The sequence below is a fragment of the Loxodonta africana genome, chromosome 8 (genome assembly GCF_030014295.1).
Source record: "Loxodonta africana isolate mLoxAfr1 chromosome 8, mLoxAfr1.hap2, whole genome shotgun sequence".
In the NCBI taxonomy this organism is placed as follows: Eukaryota; Metazoa; Chordata; class Mammalia; order Proboscidea; family Elephantidae; genus Loxodonta; species Loxodonta africana.
This window is the reverse complement of record NC_087349.1, coordinates 49,250,070-49,272,133: the sequence shown is the minus strand read 5'-3', so window position 1 is coordinate 49,272,133 and position 22,064 is coordinate 49,250,070.

The window sequence follows — 22,064 nt, the reverse complement described above, 5'->3', positions numbered from 1 at the left end:
TAATTGCTACCTTTCTTTCTTTCTTTTTTTTTTTTTGGTCTCTGATTCATTACAGGATTGCTATGACTCAGAACTGACTCGACAGCATTTTTTTTTTTTTTTTATTCATTATAGTATATCCAGAATCATTCTTCTAACATGTAAAGCAGAGTTCCTGTGTCAAGCTTATCGTGCTTGGCTCTTTGTTTCCTTAAGATTATATATAAGACAATGGTGCATACAATGTGGTCCAAACATAGAACTCTGACAGTTTTGTTTGATTAAAGAGTTCAATTAGTAGAAGTTAGTTATTCTCTCATTGCTTATATAAATAGGGACAGTGTCTTTCTGGATCCCCATTGCCATATCTAGGGCATCTCTATTCCCTTTTTGTAAAAATTTCTGCTCCTCTTCTTCTGTAATCTTCTACCACTTTTGATTGTTGTCTACTGTTATCCAAATTAGCTAATTATTCCCTTTCATTTACTGAATAAATTGGCATCAAGTTCAAAGTTTTCCAATTTGCTGCAAATCCTGCTCTGAATCTGGTTTATTTCAAAATCCACATACAAAACCCCAAAACTAGCCTGGCATCTTGGATCTTTGATTTCATCATTAACAACAATCTCTAATTCTAGTCCATCTTAACCAGTGTCATAGTTAAACTCTATGATAAATCCTCCTAACATTCTGTATTCCCCAAATCCAACTGTATCTTTTTACTTTCTGATTCAATTATTTTTGCAGTGAGTGATTATGAATCTCATCAGATCCTCCAGTCTACTGACCTCTCTTTCTTTCTGGTCTGTTCTAAGTACACTCCCTGTTGACCTTAGTTTCTGTGAACTATAACGAAAATTTCAATCATTCTCTTGACAACTCTTAAACTTCCTTACCATTCTATATATCAAATACACATAACCTGAAAAAACTCCAGTCTTGAATAAAATCAGCTGCATGATTTCACACATCACTGTGTATGGATAGGAGATAAATTGTATAGCATGGAAGATAAGCAGTACATTCATTATTAACCTAAATTGGGCCTTCACGTATTATGTTTCTACATAATATTTTTAAATCTTTACTCTAATTTCCTGTGTCTGATAATAAAGAGCTATGTTATTCATATTAACTCATCACTCGAAAGCAAGCGATAAATATTTTTAAATCATATTACTTAAATCGCAAAAAAAAAGAAAAAAGAAATTTAAGCTCAGTAGTGTGCTCACAGGTCAACTTTTTTTTTTATGAAAATGTACCAACTGGAGAACATTGGCTGATATATAACACTCAGGTTTTGTTCAGCTGCTATCCTAGAGGAAGCCAAAACTAAGGGCTTGCCTAATGTGGAGAGCCTTAAAGAAAACCTTCCCAGACTAAGATGGTACATAAGGATAACAACCCTAGGAAAAGGCTAAATCAGATCTCAAGTGCCTACTACCCTAATCCAGGAGATTGTAGAAAAGTTGGTTTGGAATTGAGTAGTGCAGGAAAAGCAAAAGAAAAGGAAAAACATCTCTGAAACACTGGTGCCATAGAATAATGTTCTCATGGATTTTTTTTTTTTTTTTTTGGTTTAAATGACACATTTATTCTCTCACAGTCTGGAGGCCAGAATCAAAGTGTCAGCAGAGCTGTGCTTCATTTGAAGGCTCTAGGGGAGGAGTCTTCCTTGCCTCTTCCAGCTTCTGGTAGCCCGAAGTGGTCCTGGGCTGTGGCAGTGTAACTCCAGTCTGTTTCCACCTCCGCCATCACACAGTCACACTGTCTTCCTTCTGTGTCTGTATCTCTTATCCTCTTTTCATAAAGACACTGGCCACATTGGGCTAGGGCCCAGCTACTCCAGAATGACCTCATGTTAAGTGATTACATCTGCAAAGACTATTTTCACAATCAAAGGTACAAGGAGGGGAGTTAAGACTTCACCGCACACTTGTTTCTTTTATTCAACCCATAGCATTGCCTAAGGATACTAAGCATCCCGAACTAAGCATCCCGAAGGACAGGCGCAGGCTATTCAACACAGTAAAGAATAACCCTTACCCAAATGCCAATAGTGCCACTGTTGAGAAACACTGCACCTATGCCCACCCTGACAGGCATCACTGACTAATTTCTTCAGTCTTCCCAGTGAGGCTGGATGTGGCTTCGTTAGTCTCAACAGTGTAGAGCCGTAACCAATTAATCACAGCTGGCAAAACTATACATTGACTATCCCTGATTGTACCCAAAACAACCTTCCTCTCCCCCTTCCCCACCCCCCCTTTTTTATAGCTAAGGAAGCCGAGACTTAGCGAGAAAGCGTAGTTTACCCAAGGTCACATAGCATAGTCAGTGGCAGAACTCTAGAGCAGATTTCTGGCCCCAGCTGAGGGCTCATGCTCTTTTATTATTATTATTTTTTTTTTAATTAACTTTTATTGAGTTTCAAGTGAGTGTTTACAAATCAAGTCAAACTGTCACATATAAGTTTATATACACCTTACTCCGTACTCCCACTTGTTCTCCCCCTAATAAGTCAGCCCTTCCAGTCTCTCCTTTCGTGACAATTTTGCCAGCTTCCGACTCTCTCTATCTTCCCATCCCCCCTCCAGACAGGAGATGCCAACACAGTCTCAAGCGTCCACCTGATACAAATAGCTCACTCTTCATCAGCATCTCTCTCCTACCCACTGTCCAGTCCCTTTCATGTCTGATGAGTTGTCTTCGGGAATGGTTCCTGCCCTGGGCCAACAGAAGGTTTGGGGACCATGACCGCCGGGATCCCTCTAGTCTCAGTCAGACCATTAAGTATGGTCTTTTTGTGAGAATTTGGGGTCTGCATCCCACTGATCTCCTGCTCCCTCAGGGGTTCTCTGTTGTGCTCCCTGTCAGGGCAGTCATCGGTTGTGGCCGGGCACCAACTAGTTCTTCTGGTCTCAGGATAATGTAGGTCTCTGGTTCATGTGGCCCTTTTTGTCTCTTGGGCTCTTAGTTGTCGTGTGACCTTGGTGTTCTTCATTGTCCTTTGCTCCAGGTGGGTTGAGACCAATTGATGCATCTTAGATGGCCGCTTGTTAGCATTTAAGACCCCGGACGCCACATTTCAAAGTGGGATGCAGAATGTTTTCATCATAGAATTATTTTGCCAATTGACTTAGAAGTCCCCTTAAACCATGGTCCCCAAACCCCCGCCCTTGCTCCACTGACCTTCGAAGCAGTTTATTCCGGAAACTTCTTTGCTTTTGGACCAGTCCAGTTGAGCTGAACTTCCATGCATTGAGTATTGTCCTTCCCTTCACCTAAAGCAGTTCTTATCTACTAACTAATCAGTAAATAACCCTCTCCCACCCTCCCTCCCTCCCTCCCTCGTTACCACAAAAGTATGTGTTCTTCTCAGTTCATACTATTTCTCAAGATCTTATAATAGTGGTCTTATACCATATTTGTCCTTTTGCCTCTGACTAATTTCACTCAGCATAATGCCTTCCAGGTTCCTCCATGTTATGAAATGTTTCACAGATTCGTCACTGTTCTTTATCGATGCGTAGTATTCCATTGGGTGAATATAGCATAATTTATTTACCCATTCATCCGTTGATGGACACCTTGGTTGCTTCCAGCTTTTTGCTATTGTAAACAGAGCTGCAATAAACATGGATGTGCATATATCTGTTCGTGTGGAGGCTCTTCTTTCGAGGAGTGGGATTTCTGGGCTGTATGGTAGTTCTATTTCTAACTTTTTAAGAAAACACCAGATAGATTTCCAAAGTGGTTGTACCATTTTACATTCCCACCAGCAGTGTATAAGAGTTCCAATCTCTCCGCAGCCTCTCCAACATTTATTATTTTGTGTTTTTTGGATTAATGCCAGCCTTGTTGGAGTGAGATGGAATCTCATCGTAGTTTTAATTTGCATTTCTCTAATGGCTGATGATCGAGAGCATTTTCTCATGTATCTGTTAGCTGCCTGAATATCTTCTTTAGTGAAGTGCGTGTTCATATCCTTTGCCCACTTCTTGATTGGGTTGTTTGTCTTTTTGTGGTTGAGTTTTGACAGAATCATACAGATTTTAGAGATCAGGCACTGGTCGGAGATGTCATAGCTGAAAATTCTTTCCCAGTCTGTAGGTGGTCTTTTTACTCTTTTGGTGAAGTCTTTAGATGAGCATAGGTGTTGGATTTTTTGGAGCTTCCAGTTATCTGGTTTCTCTTCGTCATTTTTGGTAATGTTTTATATTCTGTTTATGCCTTGTATTAGGGCTCCTAATGTAGTCCCTATTTTTTCTTCCATGATCTTTATCGTTTTAGTCTTTATGTTTAGGTCTTTGATCCACTTGGAGTTAGTTTTTGTGCATGGTGTGAGGTATGGGTCCTGTTTCATTTTTTTGCAAATGGATATCCAGTTATGCCAGCACCATTTGTTAAAAAGAGTATCTTTTCCGCAATTAACTGATATTGGGCCTTTGTCAAATATCAGCTGCTCATATGTGGATGGATTTATATCTGGGTTCTGAATTCTGTTCCATTGGTCTATGTGTCTGTTGTGTACCAGTACCAGGCTGTTTTGACTACTGTGGCTGTGTAATAGGTTCTGAAATCAGGTAGAGTGAGGCCTCCCACTTTCTTCTTCTTTTTCAGTAATGCTTTGCTTATCCGAAGCTTCTTTCCCTTCCATGTGAAGTTGGTGATTTGTTTCTCCATCACATTAAAAAATGACATTGGGATTTGGATCGGAAGTGCATTGTATGTATAGATGGCTTTTGGTAGAATAGACATTTTTACTATGTTAAGTCTTCCTATCCATGAGCAAGGTATGTTTTTCCACTTAAGTAGGTCCTTTTTAGTTTCTTGCAGTAGTACTTTGTAGTTTTCTTTGTATAGGTCTTTCATATCTTTGGTAAGATTTATTCCTAAGTATTTTATCTTCTTGGGGGCTAATGTGAATGGTATTGATTTGATTATTTCCTCTTCGATGTTCTTTTTGTTGATGTAGAGGAATCCAAGTAATTTTTGTATGTTTATCTTATAACTTGAGACTCTGCCAAACTCTTCTATTAGATTCAGTAGTTTTCTGGAGGATTCCTTAGGGTTTTCTGTGTATAAGATCATGTCATCTGCAAATAGAGGTAATTTTACTTCCTCCTTGCCAATCCGGATGCCCTTAATCTTTGTCTAGCCTAATTGCTCTGGCTAGGACTTCTAGCACAATGATGAATAAGAGCGGTGATAAAGGGCATCCTTGTCTGGTTCCCATTCTCAAGGGAAATGCTTTCAGGCTCTCTCCATTTAGAGTGATGTTGGCTGTTGGCTTTGAAAAAAAAAAAAAAAACTAGTGCCATCGAGTCCATAGATGCCCTTTATCATATTGAGGAATTTTCCTTCAATTCCTATTTTGGTGAGAGTTTTTATCGTAAATGGGTGTTGGACTTTGTCAAATGCCTTTTCTGCATCAATTGATAAGATCATGTGGTTTTTGTCTTTTGTTTTATTTATATGGTGGATTACATTAATTTTTTTCTAATATTAAACCAGCCTTGCATATCTGGTATACATCCCACTTGGTCATGGTGGATTAATTTTTTGATATGTTGTTGAATTCTATTGGCTAGAATTTTGTTGAGGATTTTTGCATCTATGTTCATGAGGGATATAGGTCTGTAATTTTCTTTTTTTGTGATGTCTTTACCTGGTTTTGGTATCAGGGAAATGGTGACTTCATAGAATGAGTTAGGTAGTATTCCATCATTTTCTATGCTTTGAAATACCTTTAGTAGTAGTGGTGTTACCTCTTCCCTGAAAGTTTGGTAGAACTCTGCAGTAAAGCCGTCCAGGCCAGGGCTTTTTTTTGTTGGGAGTTTTTTGATTACCATTTCAATCTCTTTTTTTGTTATGGGTCTATTTAGTTGCTCTACTTCTGATTGTGTTAGTTTAGGTAGGTAGTGTTTTTCCAGGAATTCATCCATTTCTTCTAGGTTTTCAAATTTGTTAGAGTACAAATTTTCGTCATAATCTGATATGATTCTTTTAATTTCAGTTGGGTCTGTTGTGATGTGGCCCATCTCGTTTCTTATTTGGGTTATTTGTTTCCTTTCCTGTATTTTTTTAGTCAGTCTGGGCAATGGTTTATCAATTTTGTTAATTTTTTCGAAGAACAAGCTTTTGGCTTTGTTAATTCTTTCAATTGTTTTTCTGTTCTCTAATTCATTTAGTTCAGCTCTAATTTTTATTATTTGTTTTCTTCTGGTGCCTGATGGATTCTGTTGTTGCTCACTTTCTATTTGTTCAAGTTGTAGGGACAGTTCTCTGATTTTGGCTCTTTCTTTTTTTTGTATGTGTGCATTTATCGATTTAAATTGGCCTCTGAGCACTGCTTTTGCTGTGTCCCAGAGGTTTGATAGGAAGTATTTTCATTCTTGTTGCATTCTATGAATTTCCTTATTCCCTCCTTGATGTCTTCTATAACCCAGTCTTTTTTCAGGAGGGTATTGTTCAGTTTCCAAGTGTTTGATTTCTTTTCCCTAATTTTTCTATTATTGATTTCCACTTTTATGGCCTTGTGGTCTGAGAAGATGCTTTGTAATATTTCGATGTTTTGGATTCTGCAAAGATTTGTTTTATGACCTAATATGTGGTCTATTCTAGAGAATGTTCCATGTGCGCTAGAAAAAAAAGTATACTTTGCAGCAGTTGGGTAGTGAGTTCTGTATAAGTCAATGAGGTCAAGTTGGTTGATTGTTATAATTAGGTCTTCCGTGTCTCTATTGAGCTTCTTACTGGATGTCCTGTCCTTCTCTGAAAGTGGTGTTGAAGTCTCCTACTATAATTGTGGAGGTGTCCATCTCACTTTTCAGTTCTGTTAAAATTTGGTTTATGTATCTTGCAGCCCTGTCATTGGGTGCATAAATATTTAATATGGTTATATCTCCCTGGTCAATTATCCCTTTTATCATTATGTAGTGTCCATCTTTATCCTTTGTGGTGGATTTAACTTTAAAGTCTATTTTGTCAGAAATTAATATTGCCATTCCTGCTCTTTTTTGCTTATTGTTTGCTTGATATATTTTTTTCCATCCTTTGAGTTTTAGTTTGTTTGTGTCTCTAAGTCTAAGGTGTGTCTCTTGTAGGCAGCATATAGACGGATCATGTTTCTTTATCCAGTCTGAGACTCTGTCTCTTTATTGTGCATTTAGTCTATTTACATTCAGCGTAATTATAGATAAGTATTTTTTTTTTATGTGTTTAGTGTTGTCATTTTGATGCCTTTTTATGTGTGTTGTTGACAATTTCAGTTTTCCACTTACTTTTTTGTGGTGAGACGTTTTTCTTTGTAAATTGTGTGTTCCTCATTGTCATAGTATTTGACTTTATGTTTGCTGAGTCGTTACGTTTTTCTTGGTTTTTATTTTGAGTTATGGAGTTGTTATACGTCTTTGTGGTTACCTTAATATTTACCCCTATTTTTCTAAGTAAAAACCTAACTTGTATTGTCCTATATTGCCTTGTATCCCTCACCATATGGCAGTTCTATGCCACCTGTATTTAGTCCCTCTTTTTGATTATTGTGTTCTTTTACGTATTGACTTCAATGATTCCCTGTTTTGAGCATTTTTTTTTTTAATTAATCTTAATTTGTTTTTGTGATTTCCCTATTTGAGTTGATATCAGGATGTCCTGTTCTGTGGCCTTGTGTTGTGCTGGTATTATTGGTTTTCTGACCAAACAATTTCCTTTAGTATTTCTTGTAGCTTTGGTTTGGTTTTTGCAAATTCTCTAAGCTTGTGTTTATCTGTAAATATCTTAATTTTGCCTTCATATTTCAGAGAAAGTTTTGCTGGATATATGATTCTTGGCTGGCAGTTTTTCTCCTTCAGTGCTCTGTATATGTCATCCCATTGCCTTCTTGCCTGCATGGTTTCTGCTGAGTCGTCTGAACTTATTCTTATTGATTCTCTCTTGTAGGAGACCTTTCTTTTATCCCTGGCTGCTTTTAAAATTTTCTCTTTATCTTTGGTTTTGGCAAGTTTGATGGTATTATGTCTTGGTGCTTTTCTTTTTGGATCAATCTTAAATGGGGTTCGATGAGCATCTTGGATAGATATCCTTTCGTTTTTCATGATGTCAGGGAAGTTTTCTGTCAGCAGATCTTCAACTATTCTCTCTGTGTTTTCTGTCCTCCCTCCCTATTCTGGGACTCCAATCACACGCAAGTTATCCTTCTTGATAGAGTCCCACGTGATTCTTAGGGTTTCTTCATTTTTTTAATTCTTTTATCTGAATTTTTTTCAGCTATGTTGGTGTTCATTCCCTGGTCCTCCAGATTTCCCACTCTGCATTCTAATTGCTGGAGTCTGCACCTCTGACTTCCTATTGTGTTGTCTAATTCTGTAATTTTATTGTTAATCTTTTGGATTTCTGCATGCTGTCTCTCTACGGATTCTTGGAACTTATTAATTTTTCCACTATGTTCTTGAATAATCTTTTTGAGTTCTTCAACTGTTTTATCAGTGTGTTCCTTGGCTTTTTCTGGAGATTGCCTTATTTCATTTCTGAGTTCATCCCTGATGTCTTGAAGCATTCTGTAAATTAGTTTTTTATATTCTGTATCTGATAATTCCAGGATTGTATCTTCATTTGGGAAAGATTTTGATTCTTTTGTTTGGGGGGTTGTAGAAGCAGTCATGGTCTGCTTCTTTATGTGGTTTGATATCAACTGCTGTCTCCGAGCCATCACTAAGATATTGTAGTGATTTATTCTATATTTGCTCACTGAGTCTTATCTTGTTTTGTTTTCTTTCAATATACGTGGATGGGCTACTAGATTGTGCTGTCTTGATTGTTGTAGCCCTTGACTTACTTATGACCTATTACCAGCTGGTTTGGGCTGTTACCAGATATATATGCCTGAGTCCATTCACTATTCTTGAGTAGAATCTGATTTTGGGTCATCAGGTGTGCGATGCACCCTATCACCTATCCACCTTGAGAAGTAGTGATGATAGTTGTGTGCACCAGATTCTAGTAGCAGCTGGGGTTCACACTCCGGGAGGGGCAGGATGCTGACAGGCTTCCCCCAAGTGTCAGTGAGGTAGGTGTGTCTCTATTCCTAAAGCACCTTGGTGGGTGGGCTCTGCAGCTATACCTTAGGCCCCCAATGCAAGTATCTCTACAGATTGGTAGGTGTCACCCTCCTTAGACCCCTAAGGCAGGAGGCTAGGTGGTCTGGGGGGAGCTTCATCCCTCAGTTCCCTGTTGTGGGTCAGTGAGGGCTCTGTTGAATAAGCAGAGATATCAGACCTGGGAAACTTGTGTTTCCAGTAAATCTGTTAAAAAAAATGCAGTCAGATCCCTTTCAGAAAGGCCTTTGCATTACAATAGCCACCTTGTTCCCTGTATGGTTGAAAGCTGGAGACTGTGGATCACATATGCTTGGCTGTAGCTGGTTCTGTGTTTTTAGTCCAATTAGGGAAGGATTTTTGGTCCCTGGGTTTTTTGTGGTTGCTTCTCTCAGGTCGGAAGAATGGGTTAGGAAAAGACTAAAAAAAGGGGGGGGGGGAACCGTGGAGCAGTTCTCCCTCTGACTCAGGAAATTCTAATGTTAATGAATCCACCTGGGAAGGGGAGGGGAGGGTTCAGAAAAACAGGAGAGAGTAGCACCCCTGAATATAGACAAAGTTACTTATCTTGCTTGGGATGACTCTTTTATCTGAGATTCCCGAGGGGCGTGTTGCTTATGTGTGCTGGCTGGGTAGAGATTGCCCCCAAGGGTCAGGCCCGCAGAAGCCGTGGTCAGTTCATCCACTGCCAGTCCAAAGCCCAGCGTCAAGTTTCCCAGGCTGGGACGCTGCACTCCCAGCTCCAAAAACAGTCGCTGCCTCCCGGGGACTTCTCCTCCCGCCAGCTGCCAGCCGTATTGCTGCGACGCCCACGCAGACTGGCTGGGCCCCCTCCCGGGGTCAGTTCAGGGAGGTAGGGCTGCACCCCGTGTTTGCACCTTCACAGGATGTCCTGCTCAGCTCCCCCATGCCCAATCCAAAGCCCCACGCCAAGGTTCCTCGGCTGGGGCGCTGGACTCGCGGCTCCAATACCAGTCGCTGCCTCCTGGTGACTTCTCCTCCCGCCAGTGGCGTCGCCGCACCTCCTGCGCCGACCATCTGTGCCCTCTCCCGAGGTCAGTTCAGGGGGTAGGGCTGCACCCAGTGTTTCTGCCATCACAGAATATTGTGTTCTGCTCCCCTGTGCCCAATCCTAAGCCCGGAACCAAGGTTACCTGACTGGGACGCTGGCTCCAGGCTCTGAAAACAGTCTCTGCTTCCCCGTAGTTGTTCGTTCTCCATCTCTGTCACTCAGGTCAACTCTTTAAATCTGTGTTTGTTACTCAGGGTTTGTAGATTGTCATGTATGTGATCGATTGACTTGTTTTTCTGAGTCTTTGTTGCAAGAGGGATCCAAGGTAGCGTCTACCTAGTCAGCCATCTTGGCCCCCCTTCCCATTCTCATGGATTTTTACCTCAATTTTTATGTGATTTGGGCCATTCAGGGAAATTCAACCCACGACTGGTTAACTATCATCTCCAACAGTTTCTCCCAGACACCTGGCAGGATCCAACACAACTCCTCTACGGAAAAGGGCATATTCATCCCCAGTCTCAGGGCATCTACACAAATGTCAGCTTTCTAGGGCAGTGATCAACAATCAGTCAATAAAGAAAGACAGGAAAAAAATAAAAGAAAGGAAGGAAGGAGGGATGAAGAGAGAGAGGAAGGACAGAAAGGAAGGAAGGAAGGAAAGAAGGAAGGAAGAGGAAGAACCAAAAGACTCAAGAGACAGCAACATTAGACCTATAAAGTCTTGAGATAATGGAATTAAGAAAAGCAGATTTTAAAATGACAATGCTCACCATATTTAAAGAAACATATATAAAATTTGAATTTTTTTTTTGTACAAAGGAGGTAATTATAAAAGAGTGATATAAAAAATATAATAAGCATGAAAAAGAATATAAGACTTTATAAGTAAAAATAAAATACTGAAATTAAAAAACACAAAAAGAAACTGATACATTTACAGCAATTTGACTATGAAGAAAAGAAAATCAGTAAAATTGAAGATAAACTAAAACAAATTATTTGGAATTTGACCTAGGGAAACAAAAGAAAATGGAAAATATAGAGGGTAAAGGACATGGGAAATGTAGTGAGAAGATCCAAAATAAGTTTTCTGAAGGACCAGAAGAGAAAGAAAGAGAAAACGAAGAAGAAGCAGTGTGAGAAGAGATGAAGACCAAGAATGTTTTACATCTGAGGTGTATCAGGATATGGTAATCAGAAGGGAGGTACTGGTCATGCAATATCTCAAGCACTTGAAAAGTATAGGCACAACAGATAATGTCAACTGTGGAGGTAATTGGCTGTTATGAACTACCCTAGAAGACTTGACTAAAAAGAATGACAGGCTCAGGAAAGCCAACAATTACCTCAGGCCATGTTGCGAATGCCAGAGGCCTCTGTCTCCAGCAGCTTGATGGCAGATTAAGTTGAAAATCACAGCCCAAGAGAACTGCGAGGTAAATTATATGCTCAGCCACGACTCTTCTATGTTAAAGTCATGGCCCTGGTAAATAGATGTGCAACCCTGATATCTGAATGTGGACATTGTGGTGGATGTACCTGGGAAACCAAAACTCATATTCCTCTGAACAGGCCAGATGAAGTAGCCCACTCCTCCTTGCCAGGGGCAGTCAGTCTTCCCAGTTGTATTTAATTCTGCTGAGGAATATATAAAAGTTAAACAAGAATAAGTAAAAGCTAAAATGTGGCTATTATTAAAGGTGAAGCCATACCACTTTTTAGTAGGAATATAAGTACTATATGCATGTAAGCACTGTGTCATATTCAGCATGCCAGAGAACTAGGTAGATGACTTATGTCATGTGAGTCAGAGAGCTTGACAACAGGTGATTGGGTTGCTGTTATCTTTAAGCATTTCCCCCTTCTACCATTGTATCTCCACCAAGCTGAGAAAAAGAAAAGAAAAAAAAGAGAGAGAGAGAAAGATTGGTCTAAATCCTTAGGTAATGGATTGTATAAATCCAAATCTATCTCATCAGAAAAATCAACAGATTCAAAACTTTACCTTATCTTCAGGACTACATCTGGTCATCTGCAGGAAAGAAAAGAAATTTCATGTTTTATTTTGTCTTGTTTTCAGAAACTTGTTGGACAAAAGCAGGGTAGAAAGGCTAAATGTTACATTGCATGATAATTGTATGTGAAAGAACCAAAAGGAAAAAGAAAATGATGATGTTTATACTTTGTTTTTAAATTCATGGCAATTTTTATCTGAAACTAACTTTAAGGGGAACATAATTATGTCTATCAGAAAAGTCATAATAGTTCAAATCAGTCTTTTGAAATAAACTAATCACCCAAATTAAAGACTCTACTCTCTTTTCAATAGAGTTTGATTATAACCTGGTGTTGGAATTACTGACACACTGAAATAACTACACTAACTCTGTGTAATTCCTAGTTAGAACAAATAGAAATAGCTCTTTGACCTTGAAGAAGTCATCCAAGGTTTATGGAACCCAGTTTCCTTGACTATAAAATAAGTAATTCAACAAAATGATCTCTAAAGTCCATTCAAACCCTAATATATTATGAAATCTTTGACACTCTGTTTCAAAATGTATTTAACCTTAAATTAAAAAACAAAACAGTAAGCCATCAATACTATTGTTAAAAATGTATTTGCCATTTTTAGGCTTTTCATGATCTATGCTTTCTTTGCCTTTCTTTTGGATTCTACTTTTATTTGTATGTCAAAAATCTCTTCTTTAAAATTTAGGTAAAATGTCAGCTCCTTCATGAAATTTCCCCAGTGGCCCAGGCAGCAACCCCCCAATTTCCAACTCACTTGAAGCCCTCACATGGTGTAGTTCCAACCCATTATTGTCTTCTTCAAGCCTCATGGTGGTCTATGTATTAGTTAATGGCTAGTCTCCACTCTGCAAATGTAGATACTGCTTATGCTATGTTTCTTCCTTTTTCTTTTCTCTGTTGCTTTCTTTTGGGTGACTTTCATTCTACCCTTATTTGATGTCAAAAATCTCTTCTTTAAAATTTAGGTAAAATGTCAACTCTTCCCCAGTGACCCAGGGAGAAATAATGTTTCCTTACTCAGTTCCTAGTAACTATTATTAATCTTTTTTCTAAAACATAACCTATCATGTTGGCCTGAATTTTTATTTTTTGTGTTTATTTCTTGCCCTCTTTAGGAGAAACAAAGTTCTTTTTGGACATATCATGTGTTGGGCATGGTATACCCTTCCTGTTGTCCACTCCATGACTAGTATTGATTATTAAGAAGAAAAGGAAGGTTCATGTATATATATATATATATATATATATATATATATATATGTTATTTTTTCCTTTATCAAAATTTTATCTTGTTGTTGTTGAGAATATACACAGTAAAACATACACCAATTCTAATTCACACTCATGACCTGAATTCAGGCCTCATTTCAGGATTGACAGGTCTAAATTAGTGTTTCATTGGATTGTATGACTCTTCAACTGTTTGCACACAATATACCGTTGAAAGACATCACTAGCCATATATCTTCTTGAGAGTTGTGCCTCCATTCCACTGGGTGTCTTGACAAAGTCACTTCTTATAAACAACAGGCAAATGAGTGTGACATGCATTTAACCAACCCATAATAACGTGGCAAAGAAGAGGACTAGCATGCTTATAATAGAATTTGCATCAAAGGAAATCTGGGCTCGATTAAAGACAAAAGGGAATTCCAGGACTTGAATACTCCAAAGCAAAGACTTTGTAAAATGTGTGGAGCACACGGCTATTTATTAATTTAATTTAATTGTTCTTCTTATTATTCCTTAATACCTGGAATTAGTACTTAAAGCAACAGATCATCGAACATAGAAAGTACCAAGAAGATATTTTGCTTGAGGAGCCCTGGTGGTACAGTGGTTAAGAGCTTGGCTGCTAACCAAAACTCAGCAATTTGAATTCATCAGCCACTCCTATGAGGCAGTTCTATTCTGTCCTATAGGGTCACTATGATTCAGAATCAACTTGATGGCAATGGGCTTTTTTTTTTTTTTGGTTTGAATTACTGTGAAGAAGAAAAATAATAGATTGTTTTATATTTGACTAGATAACTATTTGAATCTTAAAGGGAAACCAAGAACTATTACAATGCAGAATCCTTTTATAGGAAAAGACCATATTATTTTTTGTTGTTTCCTCTTCATATTAAATGAGAGGGAATTTTGTTTTCTATTCATAAAAGCTTTTTGTTTCAGATACTAATTGCACAATTTATTTGTGACTAGTACAAATTGTTTAATCATTATAGTTAATCATCTATGTTAATTAACAAGAAACATTAGTTATAAAGCTTAATTTCTACTAAACATCTTACTGCTTATGTAGGTATATTTCTTTATGGATTTATTAAGGATATTATTTTCCTGTTAAATGTTGCAGTATATCCAGAACACCTATTTTATTATACAGCATTATTTTAACCTTAGGCAGTTGATATATAATCATATAATTAGGATCTTTCCCATTTAAATGTTTTGATGTTTATACTAAGTTAATTTTTTTCTTAGCCTAATATATAGAAAAAGAAAGGGCAGGGAGTTTTGTTAAATAATTCTTTAAACACTATCTTTTAGAATTTTGTATAACTTTGTTGTACAAATAGATGCTATAATTAAATCTCACTTGTTATTTTTAAGCACATCTATAAGGTCCTATTCTTAAAAACAATTTGGGCCCAATGGTGTGAAAGAATCTCTTCTAGATGTTGGGATACAAGCTTTCAAAAAGCTTGACATCTAATTGGAAATATGGGCGAGAAGTGTAAACATAAATAATGCCAAATACATTCTGTAAAAAAAAAAAAATGTAGACACTATTAATAAAAGTTTATTATTTCTATCATTGTTATTATTTATAGGACAAGTACTATGAAAAGGTGATACAGAAAAGTTGGATTTTGGACTGGTGTTTAAGAATCGGTTGTTGTTGTTAGGTGCCATCGAGCCAGTTCAACTCATAGCGATCCTATGTACAACAAAATGAAATACTGCCTGGTCCTGTGCCATCCTCACAATCGTTGTTACACTTAAGCCCATTGTTGCAGCCACTGTGTCAATCCATCTCATTGAGAGTCTTCCTCTTTTGTGCTGACCCTCTACTTCCCCAAACATGATGTCCTTCTCCAGGGACTGATCCCTCATGACAACATGTCCAAAGTATGTGAAAGTTAGTCTCGCCATCCTTGCTTCTAAGGAGCACCCTGGTTGTACTTCTTTCAAGACAGATTTGTTCCTTCTTTTGGCAGTCCATGGTGTATTCAATAGTCTTCTTCAGCACCACAGTTCAAAGCCATCAATTCTTCCTTGGTCTTCTTTATTCATCGTCCAGCTTTCACATGCATAGAGGCAATTGAAAAGACCATGGCTTGGGTCAGGCGCGCCTTAGTCTTTAAAGTGACATCTTTGCTTTTTCAACACTTTAAAGAGGTGTTTTGCAGCAGATTTTCCCAATGCAATGCTTCTTTTGATTTCTTGACTGCTGATTCCGTGGGTGTTGATTGTGGATCCAAGTAAAATGAAATCCTTGACAGCTTCAATCTTTCCCGTTTATCATGATGTTGCTTAGTGGTCCAGTTGTGAGGATTTTTGCTTTCTTTGTATTGATCCGTAATCCATACGGAAGGCTGTGGTCTTCGATGTTCATCAGTAAATGTTTCAAGTCCTCTTCACTTTCAGTTGTGTCATCTGCATAACGCAGGTTGTTAATGAGTCTTCCTCCAATCCTGATGCCCCGTTCTTTTTCCTATAGTCCAGCTTCTCGGATTATTTGCTCAGCATACAGATTGAATAAGTATGGTGAAAGGATACAACCTTAACACACATCTTTCCTGGCTTTAAACCATGCAGTGTCCCCCTGTTCTGTTCGAACAATTGCCTCTTGGTCTGTGCACAAGTTCCTCATAAGCACAATTAATGTTCTGGAATTTCCATTCTTTGATATTTTATGCATAATTTGTCATGATCCACACAGTTGAATGCCTTTGCATAGTCAATAACACAAGTAAACATCTTTCTGGTATTCTTTGCTTTCAGCCAAGATCTATCTGTCATCAGCAATGATATTCCTTCTTCCACGTCTTCTTCTGAGTACAGCTTGAATTTCTGGCAGTTCTCTGCTGATAAACTGCTACATCTGTTTTTGAATGATCTTCAGCAAAATTTTGCTTGCACATGATGTTAATGATGTTGTTCGATAATTTCCACATTTAGTGGGATCACCTTTCTTGGGAATAGGCATAAATATAGATCTCTTCCAATCAGTTGGCCAGGTAGCTGTCTTCCAAATTTCTTGGCATAATTGAGTGAGTACTTCTAGCACTGCACCTGTTTGTTGAAATATCTCAGTTGGTATTCCACCATTTTCTGGAGTCTTGTTTTTCACCAATGCCCTCAGTACAGCTTAGACTTCTTCCTTCGGTACCATTGGTTCCTGCTTATATGGTACATCCCGAAATGGTTGAACATTGACCAGTTCTTTTTGCTATAGTGACTCTCTGTATACCTTCCATCTTCTTTTGATGCTTTCTGAGTCGTTCAATATTTTCCCCATAGAATTCGTCAATATTGCAACTCAAGGCTTGATTTTTTTCTTCAGTTCTTTCAGCTTGAGAAATGCCAGCGTATTCTTTCCTTTTGGTTTTCCACATCCATGTCTTTGCAGATGTCATGATAATACTTTAGTTTGTCTTCTTGAGCCACCCTTTGAAGTCTTCTGTTCAACTCTTTTACTTCATCATTTCTTCCTTTCACTTTAGCTACCAGACATTCAACAGCAAGTTTCAGAGTCTCTTCTGACATCCATTTTGGTTTTTTCTTTCTTTACTGTCTTTTTAACGACCTCTTGCTTTCTTCATATATGATGTCCTTGATGTCATTTCACAACTCATCTGGTCCTCAGTCATCAGCGTTCAACGTTCAAATCTATTCTTTTGATGGTCTCTGAGTTCAGGTGGGATATATTCAAGGTCGTATTTTGGCTCTCGTGGACTTATTCTAATTTTCTTCAGTTTCAACTTGAACTTGCATATGAGCAATTGATGGTCTGTTCCACAGTCAGCCCCTGGCCTTTTTCTAACTGATGATATTCAGCTTTTCTATCATCCCTTTCCACAAATGTAGTAGATTTGATTCCTGTGTATTCCATCTGGCAAGGTTCACGTGTATAGTCGCCATTTATGTTGGTGAAAAAAGGTATTTGCAATGAAGAAGTCTTTGGTCTTGCAAAATTCTATCATGTGATCTCCAGCATGTTTCTGTCACCAAGGCCATATTTTCCAAGTACCGATCCTTCTTCTTTGTTTCCAACTTTCTCATTCCATTCTCTAGTAATTATCAATGCATCCTGATTGCACGTTCAATCAATTTCAGTCTGATGAAGTTGGTAAAAAATCTTCAATTTCTTCATCTTTGGCCTAAGTGGTTGATGCGCAAATTTGAATAAAACTCATATTAACTGGTCTTCCTTGTAAGTGTATGGATATTATCTTATCACTAACAGTGTTGTAATTCAGGATAAATCTTGAAATGTTCTTTTTGACAATGAATGCAATATCATTTCTCTTCAAGTTGTCGTTCCTGGCATAGTAGGCCATATGATTGTCAGATTCAAAATGGCCAATACCAGTCCATTTCAGGTCACTAATGCCTAGGATGTCAATGTTTATGCATTCAATTTTATTTTTGATGATTTCCAATTTTCCTAGATTCATACTTTGTACATTCCAGGTTCCAATTATTAATGGAAGCTTGCAGCTGTTTCTCCTCATTCTGAATCATGCTACATCAGCATATGAAGGTCGTGAAAGCTTGACTCCATTCATGTCATTAAGATCGACTCTACTTTGAGGAGGCAGTCTTCCCCAGTCATTTTTTGAGTGACTTCCAACCTGACAGACTCATCTTCTGGCACTATATCAAACAACGTTTTGCTCTTATTCATAAGGTTTTCATTGGCTAACTCTTTTCAGAAGTAGACTACCACGTCCTTCTTCCTAGTCTGTCTTAATCTGGAAGCTCAGATGAAACGTCCGCTATGGGTGACCCTAATGGTATTTGAATACTGGTGACATAGCTTCCATCATCACAGCAACATGCAAGCCCCCACAGTATGATCAACTGACAGACACGTGGGGAAACAATGGATTAGATTTGGGTAAACAAACAGAGTGAATTTTTAGGAAGTAAACGACATGAGCAAAACATAGGGACTAGAATCTATACAGTGGTTCATGGGATAATAGGAAGACCAATTTGACAAAAAGCTAGAATTTGTATAGTTAAATGTGGGAATTAAATTTTGAGAGGAAGCATGTAATATTTTAAATTTAATCAGTGTTGCTTTCATTGACACTGAGGCAAATGATTGGTTTGAAGTTCTTGTGAGTAGAGAAATCATTGGTCGTTCACAACAGAGCTTCTCAAACTTCAATGTGCACGCCAATTACTTGGGGTTCTTGCTAAAATGTAAATTCTGATTCAGAAGTTCTCAAGTACAGCCTGAGATCTCATTTTTCTAACGAGCTCCCAGATGATGTCAATACTGCCAATTCCTAGATCACATCTTGAATAATAATGATGTAGAGACAAATTTAGCCGCAGTACCTGGAAACCAAGAAGCTAATTGGAAACCTAATGCAAGAATCCTGATGTAAAGTGAGAAAGGTTAGTGACAGTAAGGAAGGGGATAAAGAAATTTTACAATGAAAGAGTTAATAGATTAAGTAATTTGGATCGATTTGGGAGGATCCCTGAAAAGATGATTCCGCTTACTATATATTCCACGTTGTTGTTGCTGTTAGGTACTGTTGAGTTAGTTCCGACTCATAGCAACCTTATGTACAGCAGAACAAAACACTGCCCAGTCCTGCGCCATCCTCACAATCATTGTTATGCTTGTTGCAGCTACTGTGCCAATCCATCTTGTTGAGGGGGTCTTCTTTTTCACCTATGCTCTACTTCACCAAGGATGATGTCCTTCTCAGGGACTGTTCCCTCCTGATAACACATTCAAAGTATGTGAGACGTAGTCTCGCCATCCTTGCTTCTAAGGAACATTCTTAGTGTACTTCTTCTAAGAGAGAGTTGTTTGTTCTTTTGGCAGCCCATAGTATATTCAATATTTTTTGCCAACACCATAATTCAAAGGTATCAATCCTTTTTCAGTCTTCCTTATTCATTGCCCAACTTTCGCGTGCATATGAGGTGATTGAAAATACCGTGGCTTGAGTCAGGTGCACCTTAGTCTTCAAGGTGGCATCTTTGCTTTTTAACCCTTTAAAGAGGTCTTTTGCAGCAGATTTGTCCAATGCAATGCATCATTTGAATTCTTCACTCCTTCTTGATTCCTTGTTAGATCTTTTCAGTTACTTAACTCACAGCTAACTGAATCAGCCACCTGGTATTCCTTGGTTCAAATTTCAGAGAGAGAATGTAATTGTTCCAGCTCCAAATTGAAGGTCACTGAATGGATTAGAATTGGACACGTTTAGGTAGAGAGCCCACATATTGTTCAAGGCCAGGATGATGTGAATAGACTCACATGCAAAATACAAAAGAAAAAACTACTTCCTCAGAGGATTTGGCCAGACTTATTTCCATTAGATAGAAATTTGGGGAAAGAAAGCACAGTGATTTCTCTATTAAAATATTTTCCCAATTTTACAAATAAGAGAACTGAGGTTCAGAAAAGTTATATAACTTACCCTGGTCATATACCTTGTAAATTTTTGAGAAAGATTTAAATAATTGCCCTTTTAACAGCATTAAACAGTTTTTTAATTCTCATTCTCATTTCGATCCTTGGTCATGTTCTTTTCTCTCTCTTTACTCTATCCTCTTGTAACTTAAAATCTATTTTTTAGAGGATGATTCCAAAGTTTATATTTGTAGTAAGGAAAGAAAGGAAGAAGAAAAAGATTAAAAGCACGGAAGCATGAAATTAAGAGTAGGAAAGGAGAAAATAATTGCAGTAGGAGCTGTGATAAAGTTATTCCTAACTTCATATGTGAGTCTTTCTTCTAGTTAGAGCTCACCCAATTCTCTAAAGAGAGTAGATTTTATGATTCTTTTTTTTTTCCATAATATATTCTGATTGTGTACTGCTGCAAGCATGCTATTTAATATTTTGTTGAGTTCTTCAAAATGGTTTGGATTCCTGAATTTACTAAGCAAAGTTAACTGGTTTTATAAACCAGCACACCTATCAATTTGAAGCTCCATGAACTCCAAAATTATGTATTATATATTATAACAAAGAACACAGTGATGTGTAATCATACATGTGCTTTATCTGGAGAATTGTCCAAATAGAAGTTTGTTTATAAGTACATAGAGCAAGTATGCTGACATTTTGCTTGCTTGACAATGAATAGACACACACATGAGACTTAAGAACAGGGCATCTATTAGGTCTGATAAAATATTTAGCTGAAATGCCAGCAGTAATAGTTGACTTCTTGTGGGTAGTCCACTCCAGAGATTATAATCTTGAATTTCTCTCTTTTAACATTTTAGAAGAGTGCAGTGACTGGTAAAAAGAATGCCTATGAAATAACATAAGGTAATTTTTTTCTGATTTATTTTCAAATATTTAATAAAAATAATAAGCTCCAGATGCAAAACCCCAGTGTTTTACTGTTTTATTAAGTGTTTTTTATGAATACTTTCTGCCCTCTCTATTTACTGTCTGTTTGGAAAGCAAGAAAAAGAAGCAGTCTGGCTTCCATTTTTACAAACACGATTCCACTAAGTTTACGTCAAAGATAAGTCTATTCTACGAGATCTATACTTTTTACAGTACAGTCTTTTGAAGAAAAGAAAGCAAGGTGTAGAATGGTTTCCAGCATATTTCTACTCTTATAAAGAAAATATGTTTTTGGATAATTGAAACAGTGTTTATGCTTCTTCAGTGATTAAATATCAAATTAAAAAGAAGACAACTCACGCCAACCAAAACAACAGCAAGTAATATCAGCTAAGCAATCTTCTATCACTTCAAAATAGAAATTTCTTTGGCTCCTTTTTAATTTCTAAAGCTCAAGACCAGAAAGAAATGAGGAGAAAATTCATTTTCACAGAACAGCCCAATCATTACAAATAGATTATGAAATATTCTGTGAATCAAGGGAATTGTGACTATTTAAATGAAGAGTTGTTACTGACAATAAAGATGTTATCTAGTAAGGGTGTCATATAAGGCATCAGCCTACCATATTCCTTTTTAAACACACGTGGCTGGTGTGTTCAAACCACCGACCTTTTGCTTAGCAGCCGAGTACATTAACCACTGTGCCACCAAGGCTGCTTCAACTAATATAGGTGACCACAAATGTAAGATGAACTAGCAGGATGCAGCTAAGAAAAAGAATAAGGTGATTTTCTGAATTAATATGAGAAATATGTTTTTAGATTAAGAAAACTATTAATAATAATGATCATTATTGAGTATTCACTATGTATCATAAGCTTTTTTTTAATAATTTTTATTGTGCTTTAAATGAAAGTTTACAAATCAACTCAGTCTCTCACACAAAAACCCATATACACCTTGCTACACACTCCCAATTACTCTCCCCCTAATGAGACAGCCTGCTCTCTTCCTCCACTCTCTCTTTTCCTGTCCACTTCGCCAGCTTCTAACTCCTTTCACCCTCTCATCTCCCCTCCAGGCAGGAGATGCCAACATAGTCTCAAGTGTCCACCTGATCCAAGAAGCTCACTCCTCACCAGCATCCCTCTCCAACCCATTGTCCAGTGAATCCATGTCTGAAGAGTTGGCTTCGGGAATGGTTCCTGTCCTGGGCAAACAGAAGGTCTGGGGGCCATTACCACCAGGGTCCTTCCAGTCTCAATCAGACCATTGAGTCTTGTCTTATGAGAATTTGGGGTCTGCATCCCACTGCTCTCCTGCTCCCTCAGGGGTTCTCTGTTGTGTTCCCTGTCAGGCAGTTATCATTGTAGCC